The sequence below is a fragment of the Malus domestica genome, chromosome 06, assembly GCF_042453785.1.
Source record: "Malus domestica chromosome 06, GDT2T_hap1".
Classification (NCBI taxonomy): domain Eukaryota; kingdom Viridiplantae; phylum Streptophyta; class Magnoliopsida; order Rosales; family Rosaceae; genus Malus; species Malus domestica.
In genome coordinates, this window is record NC_091666.1 from 19322653 (window position 1) to 19336972 (window position 14320).

The 14320-nt window shown below is 38.0% G+C and overlaps 1 long non-coding RNA gene across 2 annotated transcripts; it reads right to left on the bottom strand.

Moving 5' to 3' along the window:
- Positions 1-8782: 8782 nt before the first annotated feature.
- On the bottom strand, positions 8783-11252 carry LOC103418378 (uncharacterized). 2 transcript variants are annotated; one of them, XR_526733.3, is made up of 4 exons: positions 10717-11252; positions 9744-9821; positions 9054-9150; positions 8783-8819 (listed from the first exon to the last, which is right to left on the bottom strand). It is a non-coding gene; the product is annotated as an uncharacterized lncRNA (long non-coding RNA). The 2 variants fall into 2 exon arrangements; XR_003774489.2 differs by lacking the exon at positions 8783-8819 and having other exon boundaries at positions 8882-9150.
- Positions 11253-14320: the final 3068 nt, after the last annotated feature.

Here is a 14320-nt window from a genome sequence, read left to right on the forward strand (position 1 = left end):
CGAAGCCAAATTACCTCACAACAAGCACCTGCCATAGCCCTATATTCCGCTTCAGCTAAAGAGAATGAAACAGTTTTATGTCGATTCGTCCGCCACGAAATCAAAGAATTTCCCAAGAATACACAATACTAGTAGTCGAACGGTGAGTGATAGGACAACCCGCCCAATCAGAGTCACAAAATGCAGTTAATTTGATCTGGTTGTCAGAACGGAATAATAAGCCTTGACTTGGATTATACTTCAAATAATGAACAACTCGAAGCACAGCATCCATATGAGGTATCTATGGCTTGTGCATGAAACGACTCAGAACATGTATAGGATAGGTAATATCCTGCCGGGTTATAATGAGGTAGATTAACTGTCCTATTGAACGCTGATACTGTTCAGGATCCTTGAGAAGTTCTCCTTTATTAGATAACTTTGTATCGTCCATAGGAAATGCAATGGGCCATGCTCTCAAAAAACCATAATCCTTGAGAATCTCTAATGCATACTTACGCTGAGAAATGTAAAGCTCACGTTTGGATTGAGAAACTTTAATACCCAAAAAACATTTTAAATCACCAAGGTCTTTAATCAAAAAAATGATCACAAAGAAAAGATTTCAGAGAATCAATGGCACTCACGTCATTGCCTGTAATCACAAGATCGTCCACATAAATGAGCAAGGCTATGAAAGTCATACTTGACTTTTTGGTAAACAGTGAATAGTCAGTTTTGGATTGTTGAAACCCAGCATAAAGAATGACACGAGTGAACTTGGAAAACCATTGGCGAGAAGCCTGCTTGAGACCATAAGGGGACTTGTGAAGACGGCACACAAGATTCTCCCTCTGTCGCTGAAAACGAGGAGGATAAGACATATAAATTTCCTCATTCAAGTCACCATGCAAGAAAGCATTATTAACATCGAGCTGATGAAGAGACCAAGACTGACTAGCAACAAGGGCAAGAAGACAATGCATCGTAATCATCTTAGCTAGGGCTAGGCCCAAATTTGGAGGAACCTGACCCTATCCATTTTAAAATGTAACAGGCTAGGCTGGGCTAGGCTAAGTAGAAGGAATGCAGAGATAGGTATGAAGGTACAACCTTCTCGAGCTCGTCTTGGACCTCCTACGACTTCTCAATGGAGATGACGAGTTTCTCGTCGAGGATGAGAGAATGAGAATCGAGAAGATGGGTGGTGCAGGTGTCTGGGTTCTCTAAGTTTGGGATGTCGTTGGGGACTTGAGAAGGACAATCAAGGAGCTCCCCAACAACGGTTGCATCCCCAAGACCAACGATGGTCGAGAAGCTTCTCAAGGCTGACATGAACGTCGCGATGGTCGCCAGACTTGCGATGAGGGTGATGTTCTGGGTGGTGGAGAAGATGATTAACGAATACAGAGAGTGGGTGGAAGGGAAGAAATGCAAGAGAGAGACACAAAAGAGAGTCGGGTTTGATTGAGACTTAGACTAAAATTTCAAGGCCTCGCCCCACCCCGTTTCTCTTATGTAAAAATTGGAACCGGCCCATACCCGCCCCAACCTGCAGTTCCTATACCTGTTTGCCCACCTTTAATCTTAGCAATAGGGGAAAAAGTGTCATGGTAATCAATACCTTCAGTTGGGGTGAAACCCTTAGCAACCAAGCGAGCTTTGTAACGCTCAATGGAACCATTGGAATTATACTTTAGTTTGTACACCTACTTACAATCAATGGGAACTTTGCCAGAGGGCAAGGTAGTCAATGTCCAAGACCGTTGGCATGTAAAGTATCAAGTTCCTCATTCATGGCACGATGCCAATTAGGATCACTAGCAGCCTCTGCAAAAAAAGACAGCTCTACACTCCGACTGGTGGAGTAAATATATGAAAGATGTTTAAGAGAGAAACGGTGGTAAGAAATAAAATTACAAAGTGGATATCGCGTACCTCTAGTAGAACCGGGATGCGAAGTCGAGGATTGGCTTGGAGGTAGAATCACCTATGAGCAAACATAGTCTTTTAAATTGGATGGAGGGGTGTGGGTACGGAAAGAAGTGCGACTAGGTTGTAAAAGGACTAGAGTTGTCGTGAGTTGGGAAACATCAGGGTGGGTTGTGGGTTGGGAATAAGAGGGTATGTGGGTAAGGTGAGGGAATTTAGGGCAATGTTGGTGAAAGAAGCAGGTGGGGCCGGGAGTGAATCGGCAGGGGGTAGACATGTGGGTTGGCAGGTGTGGAAGTTGAGGTGAGAATGGGATTGGGAGTGGATGTAATCTCGGTGAGAAGAGACGTGAGGGTGGGTGATATGGCAGCATGGGAAGACAACAAGTTAGGTAGCATGGTATCTGGAATTGGTTGATAAGAAAAGTCCAGGGGAGATGGAAGTGGCAGGGTAGCTTGGGGGTTGGGTAAGTGTGTGAGTGAGTGATAGCAAAGTGGAAAGAATCTTCATGAAAAATAACATCTCTACTGGTAAAGGTGCGATGGATGTCTAGGTCCTCTAATTTGTATGATTTTTGTCCATAAGTGTAATCAATGAAGGTGCAACGATATGCTCTAAGGGAAAACTTAGTGGTGAAAATGACAGTGGTTGCATAGGCTAAAGAACCAAAGACGCGGAAGTGATCATAGGATGGGGTTTTATTATGGAGAACCTCAAAAGGAGATTTACTATGGAGAATGCGGGTATGGAGACGGTTGATTGTATAAGCAGTTGTAAGAACATATTCACCCTAAAATTTTAGAGGAATGTGTGATTGGAATCAAAAGGCGCAACAGTTTTAAGAAAGTGCCCATGTTTTCGTTCAACAATGACATTTTGTTGAGGGGTGTAAACACATGAAGTTCGAAAAAGTACCCCATTGTCAGAAGAAAAAAATTGCGAAGAGAAAAAATTCTCCTCCATTATCGGTACAAATGCATTGGATTTTAGTATGAAATTGGGTATTGACATAGGCAAAAAAATCTTTGATTAGTTGTTGAGTATCATATTTATGTTTCATGAGAAAGACCACACGTAAAATGGGAAAAATCATCCACAATAGTTAAAAAATAATGAGCTTCAGTAAAGGAAGATTGATGATTCGGACCCCAAATATCACAATGAATTAAAGCAAAATGAGAAGTCGTTGAAATTGAACTTAGACCAAAAGGTTGATGAGTTTGTTTCGCCAAAGGACAAACATCACAAATATGACTAGAATCAAATGAACAATTAAGAAAATTAGATGCTAAAACTTGCAAACAGGTAGAAGAAAGGTGACCAAGATGCCTAGCCCATTGGGAGGATGGTATGGTGAAGATGTTGCATAAAGGTTGACGAGTGTGGATAGAGGAGGCAAGGGCCACGAGGTAATATAGATCGCCACGTCGCTTACCCACACCAACCATCGCCTTCGAAACCAAGTCCTGCAAAACACACCAAGAAGGAAAAAAGGTTACGAAACACGATAATCCATCTGTAAGCTTACCAACCTATAAAATATCCACTTTAAAATTAAGGACACATAAAACATCTTTCAAATCAATCGAGGAATTTAAACGAATAGTGCTAGTTAAAGTAATGGGAGCTGAGGCACCAGTAGGCAAAGAAACAAGTGGCAAATGCATGCAAAGCAGAAGTATTAACCAAATATGAAGCGGAAGAAGTGATATGATATATAGTGCCGCTGTCAATGATCCATTGACCATGATGAGAAGCGACGGGTAATAAACCTTTGGCAAAGTCATCACTGAAAACTGCATGGGCCTGAGGAGACGAAGAAGACTCCACGTTCTTATTGAAGGCAGCAAGAACACGGGGATGCTGCTCAGTTGAAAGATGAGGCATCACAATCTGCAGGTCGTGCAAAGTGAGCTGGCCTTGCACGTGATAGGCTGATGGAGGGACAGGGGTAGTGGTGCGGGCCTGGTGGCTATTGTTGGGTCGAAGACCAATAGTGTTGTTGTTGCATCTAGAACTTACAGCGTTGTTGCTGCATGAGTAACCAGCATAAGCATTAGAAGTAGCAGACATTGAGGAACGACAAGGTGGCCTCCACGGTTATTTATAAAGGGGATGGCCAACAGGGTAATCGTGAAGTTTGTGACAAGTTTCGTGTGTGTGGAAGTCGTAGTTGCAATAAGTACAGTGGAGATGAGGATGGTCGGAGGAAGTACGGGAAAAACCACGAACCACCATGGCTAGAGGTTGGTCTGCAAAACAAAGTCAGCCCCCACAAACGTTGTTTTTCAGCCTAAGAAATTGAGGAGCAACTGTTAAAAAATCTGTTAAGTTAACCATTAAGTGATGATGTGGCAAATATAGGATCCCTATTTGTGTTGATGTGGCTGCCACATTTGTCCACATGGCTAAACAATTAATAAAAATAATTAAAAATAATTAATTAAAGAAAAACACAGAAACCCCCTCTTCATCTTCCCTACCCAAGCCACCCCTTCATCCCTTCCACGACTCCACCATTTTCCCCCATCACTTATACACCTTTCTTTAACCATAAATCCCCTTCATCTTCCTTCTTTTATCATTAATCATTTGCTCCAAAATTTTCTCACCCCAGGTCGCAGGCCGATCCACCCCTTCCCCTATCACTTCTACACCCTTATCTAATCATAAGTCCCCTTCTTCATCTTCCTTCTACCATCACCAACCCTTAGCCCCAAATTTTTCCCACCCCAAGTAACACGCTGCAGCCACCCCTTACCTATCACGAAGGAATTGCATAAGGCAGGTATGATATCAGGCAGCAGCGACGATGCTGGAAGTCACGATTTGAGGAGGCTCGATGTTGCTGCAATCGAACATGAGCTTGGTGGGTGGATAAAGGTGGTCGAAGGAAAAGGTCGAACCGCTTGAAAACCAGATGGGGGCGGAGGTTAGGGGGAGTTGGTGTTTGATAGGGGATGAGAGAAGAGGCGGGTGATGGGGGATGAGAGAAGGGGGTGGGCTTGGGTGGGGAAGATGAAGGGGATTTTTGGTTTTTTTTTTTTTTAACTTTCCTTTAATTAATTTTTTTAATATGTTAAATTTTTTATTAAGTGTTTAGCCACGTTAGCACAAATGAGAACCCCATATTTGCCACGTCATCACTTAACGGTTAACTTAACAGATTTTTTTAACAGTTGTATGAAATTGAAATAAAATAATACTAAATGTATGAGATTGAAATGTTTTAAAGATGTTTAATGAGGTTGTAATTGCACTGAAACCTGAGGGGATAAAATGTAATTTACCCAAAAAAAAAGCTAGGGTTTGAAACCTGCTCTGTATACAATGTAGAAAAAGATATATGGGCTGATAAGTATGTTTCATTGATACGTGAATAAGTATATATACAATTACATTCCTTGCATAGCAAGAACTATTCCTACTAGTTAGGAATACAATCATAATTTAATTCTAATTATTTTCCTACTTGTCTAACACCACCTCTCACCCTACCTATTAAAAGAAACACTAGGGCAGGTAGGCACTGCAATATTAAGACAGAAACCTCCATGCAATTGTGAGGTGTGAAAGATAAAATCTTATATTGGACAAGGACCAAACTTTGAAGGATTTTATTTATTGTAAGAGTTTTTTTACATTAATTCACATTAAAGGAAAATAGTTTGAACTCGAAACACAATGAAAGACAAATCATTATTGACAATCGTGCAAGAGTTTATAAGAAGTTTTGAGTCACTCCTCACACTGTTAATTAGTTTATAGTAAAAACTCAATTTTCTTGTTCAATATGTTTTCTATGGTTAATTCTCTCTAGCGAGATGATTATTAAAAGATGAGAAAAACGTTGTTGGAAAAAAAAATGAGTATATAATATGTAGGCATGTTTTAGTGCAATAAGTAATTTTTTGGGTAAATTACACAAAATTATCTCAATTATGGGTCGAATCACAATCTCATATCTCAGGTTTTAAACATTGCAATGTCATACATCAACTTATGAATTCGTTGCAATGTCAGACCTCCGTTAAATTTTCTGTCAATTTGGTTGTTAAATGATGACATGGTAAGAACGGGATCGCTCTTTTGCCAAGTGGAATAAATTAATAATTTTTTATTTAACAATTTAAATTAATTAAAAAACAAAAAAAAATCTCTCCTTCTTCCTTTTTCCCATAACATGTTCGTCCTCCCCTCCTTTCTCCCCAGAACCCCTTCATAACTGGGGCTGAAATCTTCAAATTTCCCAATTTATTAGCAATTTTTGGAAGGAAAAAAATTGTTGGTGAATGATTTGGGAGCCCGTTCAGTTTGAGTGGGAGGAGGACAGAGGACCCCGTACTAGGTAGTTCTGCTTGACGGTGACAAGCATACTCGGGAGTTCTTAACGATCTAGTTGTTATTGTAATGAGTGGTTGTTTGCGAAGATGAAGAGGTTGTCGTCAGGCAAAAGGTGCAAGAATGGGTGAAGATTGTTCTCCTGGCCATGGTCGTTGGTCTCCACCAAACATAGGCAAAGCTACAGAGGGACATGGAGGGGCGGCCGCCCCTCCCCTCCCCAGAAATAAAGCCTAGGAGAGACTAAAATCAAGCCTAAAAACGAGATTCTGCCCCTCTACTTACTGCTGCTGCTCTGTTGTGGCGTTGTTAAGGCGCTGCGATAGGCAAGGAATTCCCTTTTTTCTTCAGAAACCCAAGCCAAAACAATGTCGTTTGGACCTGGGATGGAAAACATAATTTAAGTGAAACAATTCGTTTGGTTAAAACGAAGAACAAAGTAGCAGGGGACCCCTATACACACCCATCGACGCACTTTGTGATGAGGTGGCGATCTGCCATGAGATGAGATGGCAGGTTCTGGCATTCCAAAATCCAAATATGGTATATTTTTCTTGCTAAGTTTTTGGTGATCTATTTGTTATAGTTTCGATAACTAGCTAAGTTTTTAAATCCGATTAACAGGTTAATTAGATGCCATATATGGCCTATACTTATCAAATTTTATTACCACTAATCAAAATATTTGCAAGGAGCCTTTTATGGGTAATTCTATTAACACCCCCACAATCTTATGAAGACACCCCACACCTTAATTTTTTCACTAAAATTTCGCCCTTTACCCCTATTTAACTCAAGCTAGTAGATATTGAAAACCTCGGCCACCTAACTATTCCTTGCCAACGGCTACACCTCCTGCAAAGAGGCAAAAAGGCCCAACCAATCGTAATTTCTCTCTCTCTCACTCTCTATTGCATTTGCATCTGATACTCTAGAGGAAATGTCTGGCTTTTTATTTTTTTATTTTTTATGTTTCTTTGATAGTGAGAGACAAAGAGGGGCCACGATGGGGTGGCATGTGCAGGACGACGACTTCAACGACGAAGGTGATAAATGTATAAAGGAGCATCCGGGTTGGTGAGTCGAAGTGTTGGATTGTAACCAATGAAATGGGAGTTTCCAGCCGATGTTGATGGAGGTAATCATATATATTTGGTTGTCGAATTAGGGCTGCCAGGCATGCTTTTTGTTTTTTGGGGTGGGGATGTGGGGTGGCTTCAGAAGAACGAGGGACAAAGTAGGAATTTTTGAGAAAGTTTTTTAATGTGGAGTGTTGTCATAAAACTGTAGTGTGTGTATAAAACAACCCCTAACTAAAAGAGTTTGTATTTGTATAGATAATATGCATTTTTATTGAAATACATACAATATTATCTACATTAAAAAGTGTGGGGAATGTAAATGCACGTGAAAAAAAAAATGTTTCCTCTTGTAATATGATTCGACATGTTGTACTATTAGATTGTTAATCATATATGAACTATTAATTATAATGTAATCTTTATTTGAGCAAGAATTTGTCTAAAATAATAACACAACGTTCCTAATGGATATCGCCACTAACCTGTAGTGGTCTCATGGAGCTCATTCCTTTCATTTGTAAAACAACCATCTCAAAGAAGTTGTGAATTTAAGCTTGTGGGAGTTGCAACTTCTTATTTGAAGAGGTTGTGACTACAAAAATAACAGGAAAATAGTGGCTTCTTAATAAAAGTCACTCATTAAGTTGGGATATATTAAATAATCCCCTCACTCATGAATGTTGGAGAATCCGTACACTCCATCATTCATCAAAGGAATGATGAAATGGTACATCAATGATCGCGTGATGGCATGGTTGTTTATATTAAGAGATGTGTCTTTGTTTGTATTGATAATAAGTCTATTATGTGATGTTTTCATGACATAAAATATCACCGTCAACAATTGTAATTTGTTTGTATTGATAAATTAAGAATGACATTCATATTGTCTACTATTTAAAAGGATTTGATTGTCTACATTTTCTTGGGACCATTTACCCTTCGAAAGTTTGCCCCACCTCCCGACAAATCCTGGCTTCTCCACTGCCGCCAAGAACTGGAAGTAGAACATTTTTCGTACGATTCGTCATTTTTCTTGGGGTACAACTCGTAGAAGGATTTTCTTCCTCCTCTGACAATGACGCATCTGTCGGGGAGTATCTGGTTGGATAACTTGGATGCGTACTAAGGGCGATCGAAGATGAGGGGAAGACGAACGGGTTCTGGGGGAAAACGAAGAAGAGTGTTTTTTTTTTAATTAATTATTATTTTATTCCACTTACACGAATGAGCCTCATTCCTGCCACGTCATCATTTAAAAACCAAATTGACATAAAATTTAACAGAGGTTTGACATTACAACGAATTTATAAGTTGAGGTATGACATTACATTATTCAAAATATGAGGTATGAAATTGTGATTCGACCCATAGTTAAGGTAATTTTGTGTAATTTACCCAAAATTTTTGTCGATATTCACAAATATAGGAGGAAAAAAACATACACTAGTGGCGGATCCAGGATTTTAACTTAGGGTGGTCCTAATATAAAAGTTCAAAAAAAAAAAAAAAAAACAAGACGAAAATATCATTGAACAAATAAATGGCAAACTACAAATTTCATTCATAATCTTTGTGCTAAACAAGCTAGAAATACTAAATTTGTCCACGACGGGATCTCATACTAAATTATATGAACACTATGGCAATGCTAGAGATGCATATAGCAAAAATGCAGACACAAAGGCAATGCTAGAGAGGTGAACGAAAACATACCTTGCACTTGTGAGAAACGCACATATTGTAGAATATATAGTTTACGCCTTCCAAAGGTTGCAGCTTGATCAACTCACTATACTCTACAAAATAGTCCCTGCAATTCCACTACCACCTCAAGTTCATAAAACAAGCATGGAAACAATATCGAAAGAAAGCACAAATTTTTACACACCCTTTTAGCATCACAAACTAGTTGGACACTCCAATTCACAATACATATAGCCAACACATTACACACCATTTTCTAGACAATTTCTGCCTAATGAACACTATGCTTGTACATGAACCCTGCCCTTATTCCTTTATTATGATCCCAATAAGGCAGTGATAACAAAACATAAGTATGCTATCAAGTTCAAAATAATTTACACTATCGGGGCAGTTGGATGTTAAAGGAAACCAATCCCTAGTCCTCTCTTGATCAAACCATATTATCAAATCAACCAATTACCATCTTTAACAGTCCAATTAGACCACTTAAATAGTAAAATAAATACGATACAACCTCATTACATTATTGAAGAAAATAAAAGAATAATTGACACAGTTAAGTTTTAGTTCCTAATAAACCTTGCATTTCAAATTTGACCTCCTGACAATGGCCTTTGGATCAAACGGAAATTTTAAAATAGCTACAAATCAAATAGAAATATGTATAAAGAACACTCCTTGTGATCAATCACATACCTGAATTTCAGAAGACCAATCCTTCTTCACTAGAAGAAACTCAGTGTTTGCCAAATTTCGCACATCTCCGTTTTTAATCTGCAGAAATTAAACAAAATCATCCTATAAACTCTTTCAATTTGAAACTTTAAGAATGTGATTAAATAATTTGCATTAAATAATTTTGGTTGCTTTTGTGAAATGGATATTGGATGAAAACTATGAAATGCAAATAATTTAATATCAAATTACTAGACCCCCAACTTCACATCCACAAGTCACGACCCTTCCAATCATAATCCATTGAACATATCAATATGTTCCAACTAACACAACCATACAGGCATCATCTGTTTCTCCACCTAACTGCAAGCTTCTTTTTCAATTTTTTTTTCTCCAAATCATGGTTCAATTTCATGATTCAATTTCATGGTTCAATTTCAGTTTCAGTTGTTCTAGAACCAAATCATGGTTCAATTTCAGTTGATTGACTTATGAGTTGCTTGGAAAAAGTTATTCTAGGCTTATTTCTTCTTTTTTGGGAGGGGATGCAGAAAGGTTTTGAATGAAGTTTGAGTTATGTGAAACTATTTCGTATAACGGACAGCAATAAATCATGGACTGAGTGAAATTATCTTGGTTACTATCAGACACGGTAGATTCAGATAGTGGATTTAATGGACAGAGTTAATGATGCAGTGTAAGACAAATTGGAAGGCTAGCTTAATATGATACAATGCATTATATGTGAATTAAGGTTTTCAAACAGATTATAATAATAACACATTCTGCAGGCTAGAGAGTATCTCTCTCCTGCAGTGAATTTTCGGTTACGAGGGGAATCCAACATTTCCATCTCGTCTTCCTAAGCCACTTGAGCTAAGACTCGTGCACAGGTTTTATTCCACTTAGTCGTATAAAAAAGAAAACTAACATAACAATGAAGCAAATGAAATTTGACAACATCTTCATGAGTACTGAGACATGTACAAACCTGAAGGAACGAGAGCAAGAAGAGAGTGAAGTTCTGAATTGCTGTGCAGTGCAGATTCAGATTCAGAAACTAGAGTGCAGTGTAATCAAAATTACAATATCAGATTCAGAAACTAGAGTGCAGTGCAGAAGAGAGTTGATCGATGCCGACGCCGTAAGGAACGAGAGCGGACCTTGTTGTGTGAAGGATTTGGTAACGAGAACGAAGAGAGTTGAACGATTTGGTAAAGTGAAGTTCTGAACTTCTTGTGATTGCTGTGTGAAGGAGCTGAGTCTGAGGGTTCTCACGTGAGTGGGCAGTGAGGTTTTAAATTTTTTTTAATGACTTGGCTCAAAACGACGTCGTTTTGGCCAAGTCATTTTAAAAAAAAATTGGCTTTCTTCTTCCCCATTCTGAAATGCACACGACCAGAGCAGCCATGGCTGCTGTTCTTCTTCCATCACTGCCCAGACTTGGGTGGTCCTTGAAGATCCTCACAACCATTTTTCCGAGCTTCGGGTGGTCCCGAGACCACCCTGGTCCCTTAATAGATCCGCCACTGTACACTACTCACCATTCAACCTCTTAGTTATAGATGATTAGAATACTGCTACATTGTAGGCAAATGAGAATTGATTTGTATACTAAATAATGTTGTATGGTGTAAATGTTCATTGTAAAATGTGATCTACCAAGTATGAAAAATTGTCAAAGAAAGTTTCCTAGTACGTTTATTAGGTTGAAAGGCACTTTGCCTACAAAACAATCATCCAAGTAAGAGAGGAGAGCACACGGACGAGAAGAGGAAAGAAACACATCCAAGTTTACCTCTAAAGCTTCACCCCTGCATCTTCAAGTTTGTTTTTGAATCGTGTTTTTACTTTTTATATACTACTTACAAAAGATTTAAATTTTTAACCAACGAGTAGTCCAACACATAGGCATTATTTGTCTTGGCTAAAATCCAGCTTTGTCATTTTTAGTTGCAAACTCGTTATTTTTTAGATTCGAATCTAAAATCTCTTGTTTACAAGTTAAGATGAATACTAATAGATTATAATATTAAGTGTCGTGCAGCTTTGTCTCTTAGTAATAGTATAGATAACAATGACTAATTGATTAAAAATCATATTAGTGCTAAATTATGCTAGTAATCTTTGTATTTGTTTGGCATTTCCCTTTCTAGTCAATACCACCTCACTGGTAAAACGACGCATTTATACAGATTAACTAAACTTGCAAAAACGGCGTTTGGTGGGGCACCAATACTCTACGTTGAAGCACAACAGATATAGGAACTATTATCCTTAGACCATCTCCAACCGAAGGGTCCAGATGGCCAGAGGGCCGAAAATATCCCGAAAACCTTCTCCAACCGAGGGCTAGGCCAAAGGGCTATGGAATCTGAGAGGACCCCACGGAATCAGAAGGGGCTGGAAGGCTGGCTGCCTGGGGCTGGCCAGAAAAAATGGAAATCCTGTCGGTTCTAACCGATAGGAATACGTTCATTATTTTACAAAATTTGTTTCATATTTTTTTTTTAAATTCCATTTTTTTCCTATAACTTCTATTTCACAAAATTTGTTACATTTTATTTTAAATTCTATTTTTCACCTATAACTTCTATTTCACGATATTTGTTTCATATTTTTTTTTAATTCTATTTTTTTCCTATAACTTCCTAGGCCATTATACAACATTAAATTAAATTAAGTAACATGAAACAACATTAAACAATATGAAACAACATTAAACAATATGAAACAACATTAAATAACATTAACCAATATAAAAATTATACAACATAAAAAAAAACATTTAACAACATGAAACTTAAACAACATTTAAGTTGTAGTTTTTAAATAATAAATTATGTTTGGCCCTCGGTTGGATACGGTTTTTTATGATAGGGCTAAAACAAGCTCTTTAGCCCTTTGGCCCTCGGTTGGAGACGGAGGCAAATATAACCATGTACTATTCATTAAAATATTAATATTTTGGAGGGCCAGAGGGCTAAAACAAGCCCTCTGGCCAGCCCTCGATTGGAGATGGCCTCATGGGCTTGCATTTAAGACAATAAGGATGAAATCGGCGGTTAGGTAGGGAGCATCCTCACATACTGTACTCGGTTACAAACACACGAAACCCCACGGGCCACGAATTTGTTTTTCTTTGAACAAACAATGTTATCTCTATTAAGGTGAATGGGGTAAGCTAAGTCTCACAATAGGCTAACAATAATGTGATTCAAATTCACATTTGACAATAATCAAACTTAAGATTATAGGTGAAGAGAAATACTACTACTAATAGCCGGCTGAGCCCATTATTCTCCAAAATAAACGTAGCCGCTAACAGTGGCAAATCCAAAATTCCTGGTACGTTATTCTCCAAAATAAGCGAAGAGAAAGTTTCCTAGTATGTTTCTTAGGTTTAAGTGAAGAGAAAGTTTCCTGGTACGTTTCTTAGGTTGAAAGGCACTTTGCCTATAAAACAATCATCCAAGTAAGAGAGGAGAACACATTGAAGAGAAGAGGAAAGAAACACATCCAAGTTTACCTCTAAAGCTTCACCCCTGCATCTTCAAGTTTGTTTTTGGATCGTGTTTTTACTTTTTATATGCTACTTACAAAAGATTTAAATTTTTAACCAACGAGTAGTCCAAACACATAGGCATTATCTGTCTTGGCTAAAAGCCAGCTTTGTCATTTTTAGTTGATAACTCGTTATTTTTTAAATTCAAATCTAAAACCTCTCGTTTACAAGTTAAAATGAATACTAATAGATTATAATATTAAGTGTCGTGCAGCTTTGTCTCTTAGTAATAGTATAGATAACAATGACTAATTGATTAAAAATAGTATTAGTGCTAAATTATGCTAGTAATCTTTGTATTTGTTTGGCATTTCCCTTTCTAGTCAATACCACCTCATTGGTAAAATGACACATGTATACGGATTAACTACACTTGCAAAAACGGCGTTCGGTGGGGCACCAATACTCTACGTTGAAGCATAATAGATATATGAACTATTATCCTCATGACATCTCCAACCGAAGGATCCAGAAGGCCAGAGGGCTGTGGAATCTGAGAGGGCCCCATGGAATCGGAAAGGGCTGGAGGGCTGGCTGCATGTAGCCAGCCAGCCAACCTGGGGCTGGCTAGAAAAAATGGAAATCCTGTCGATTCTAACCAATAGGAATACGTTCATTATATTTACAAAATTTGTTTCGTATTTTTTTTTAAATTCCATTTTTTTCCTATAACTTCTATTTCACAAAATTTGTTTCATTTTATTTTAAATTCTATTTTTTTTCATATAACGTCCTGGGTCATTATACAACATTATATTAAATTAAGTAACATGAAACAACATTAAACAATATGAAACAACATTAAATAAGGATGAAATCGGTGGTTAGGTAGGGAGCATCCTCATATCCTGTACTCGATTACAAACACATGAAACCCCACGAGCCACAAATTTTTTTTTCTTTGAACAAATAATATTATCTCCATTAAGGTGGAGGGGGTAAACTAAGCCTCACAATAGACTAACAATAATGTAATTCAAATTCACATTTGACAATAATCAAACTTAAGATTATAAGTGAAGATAAAAAC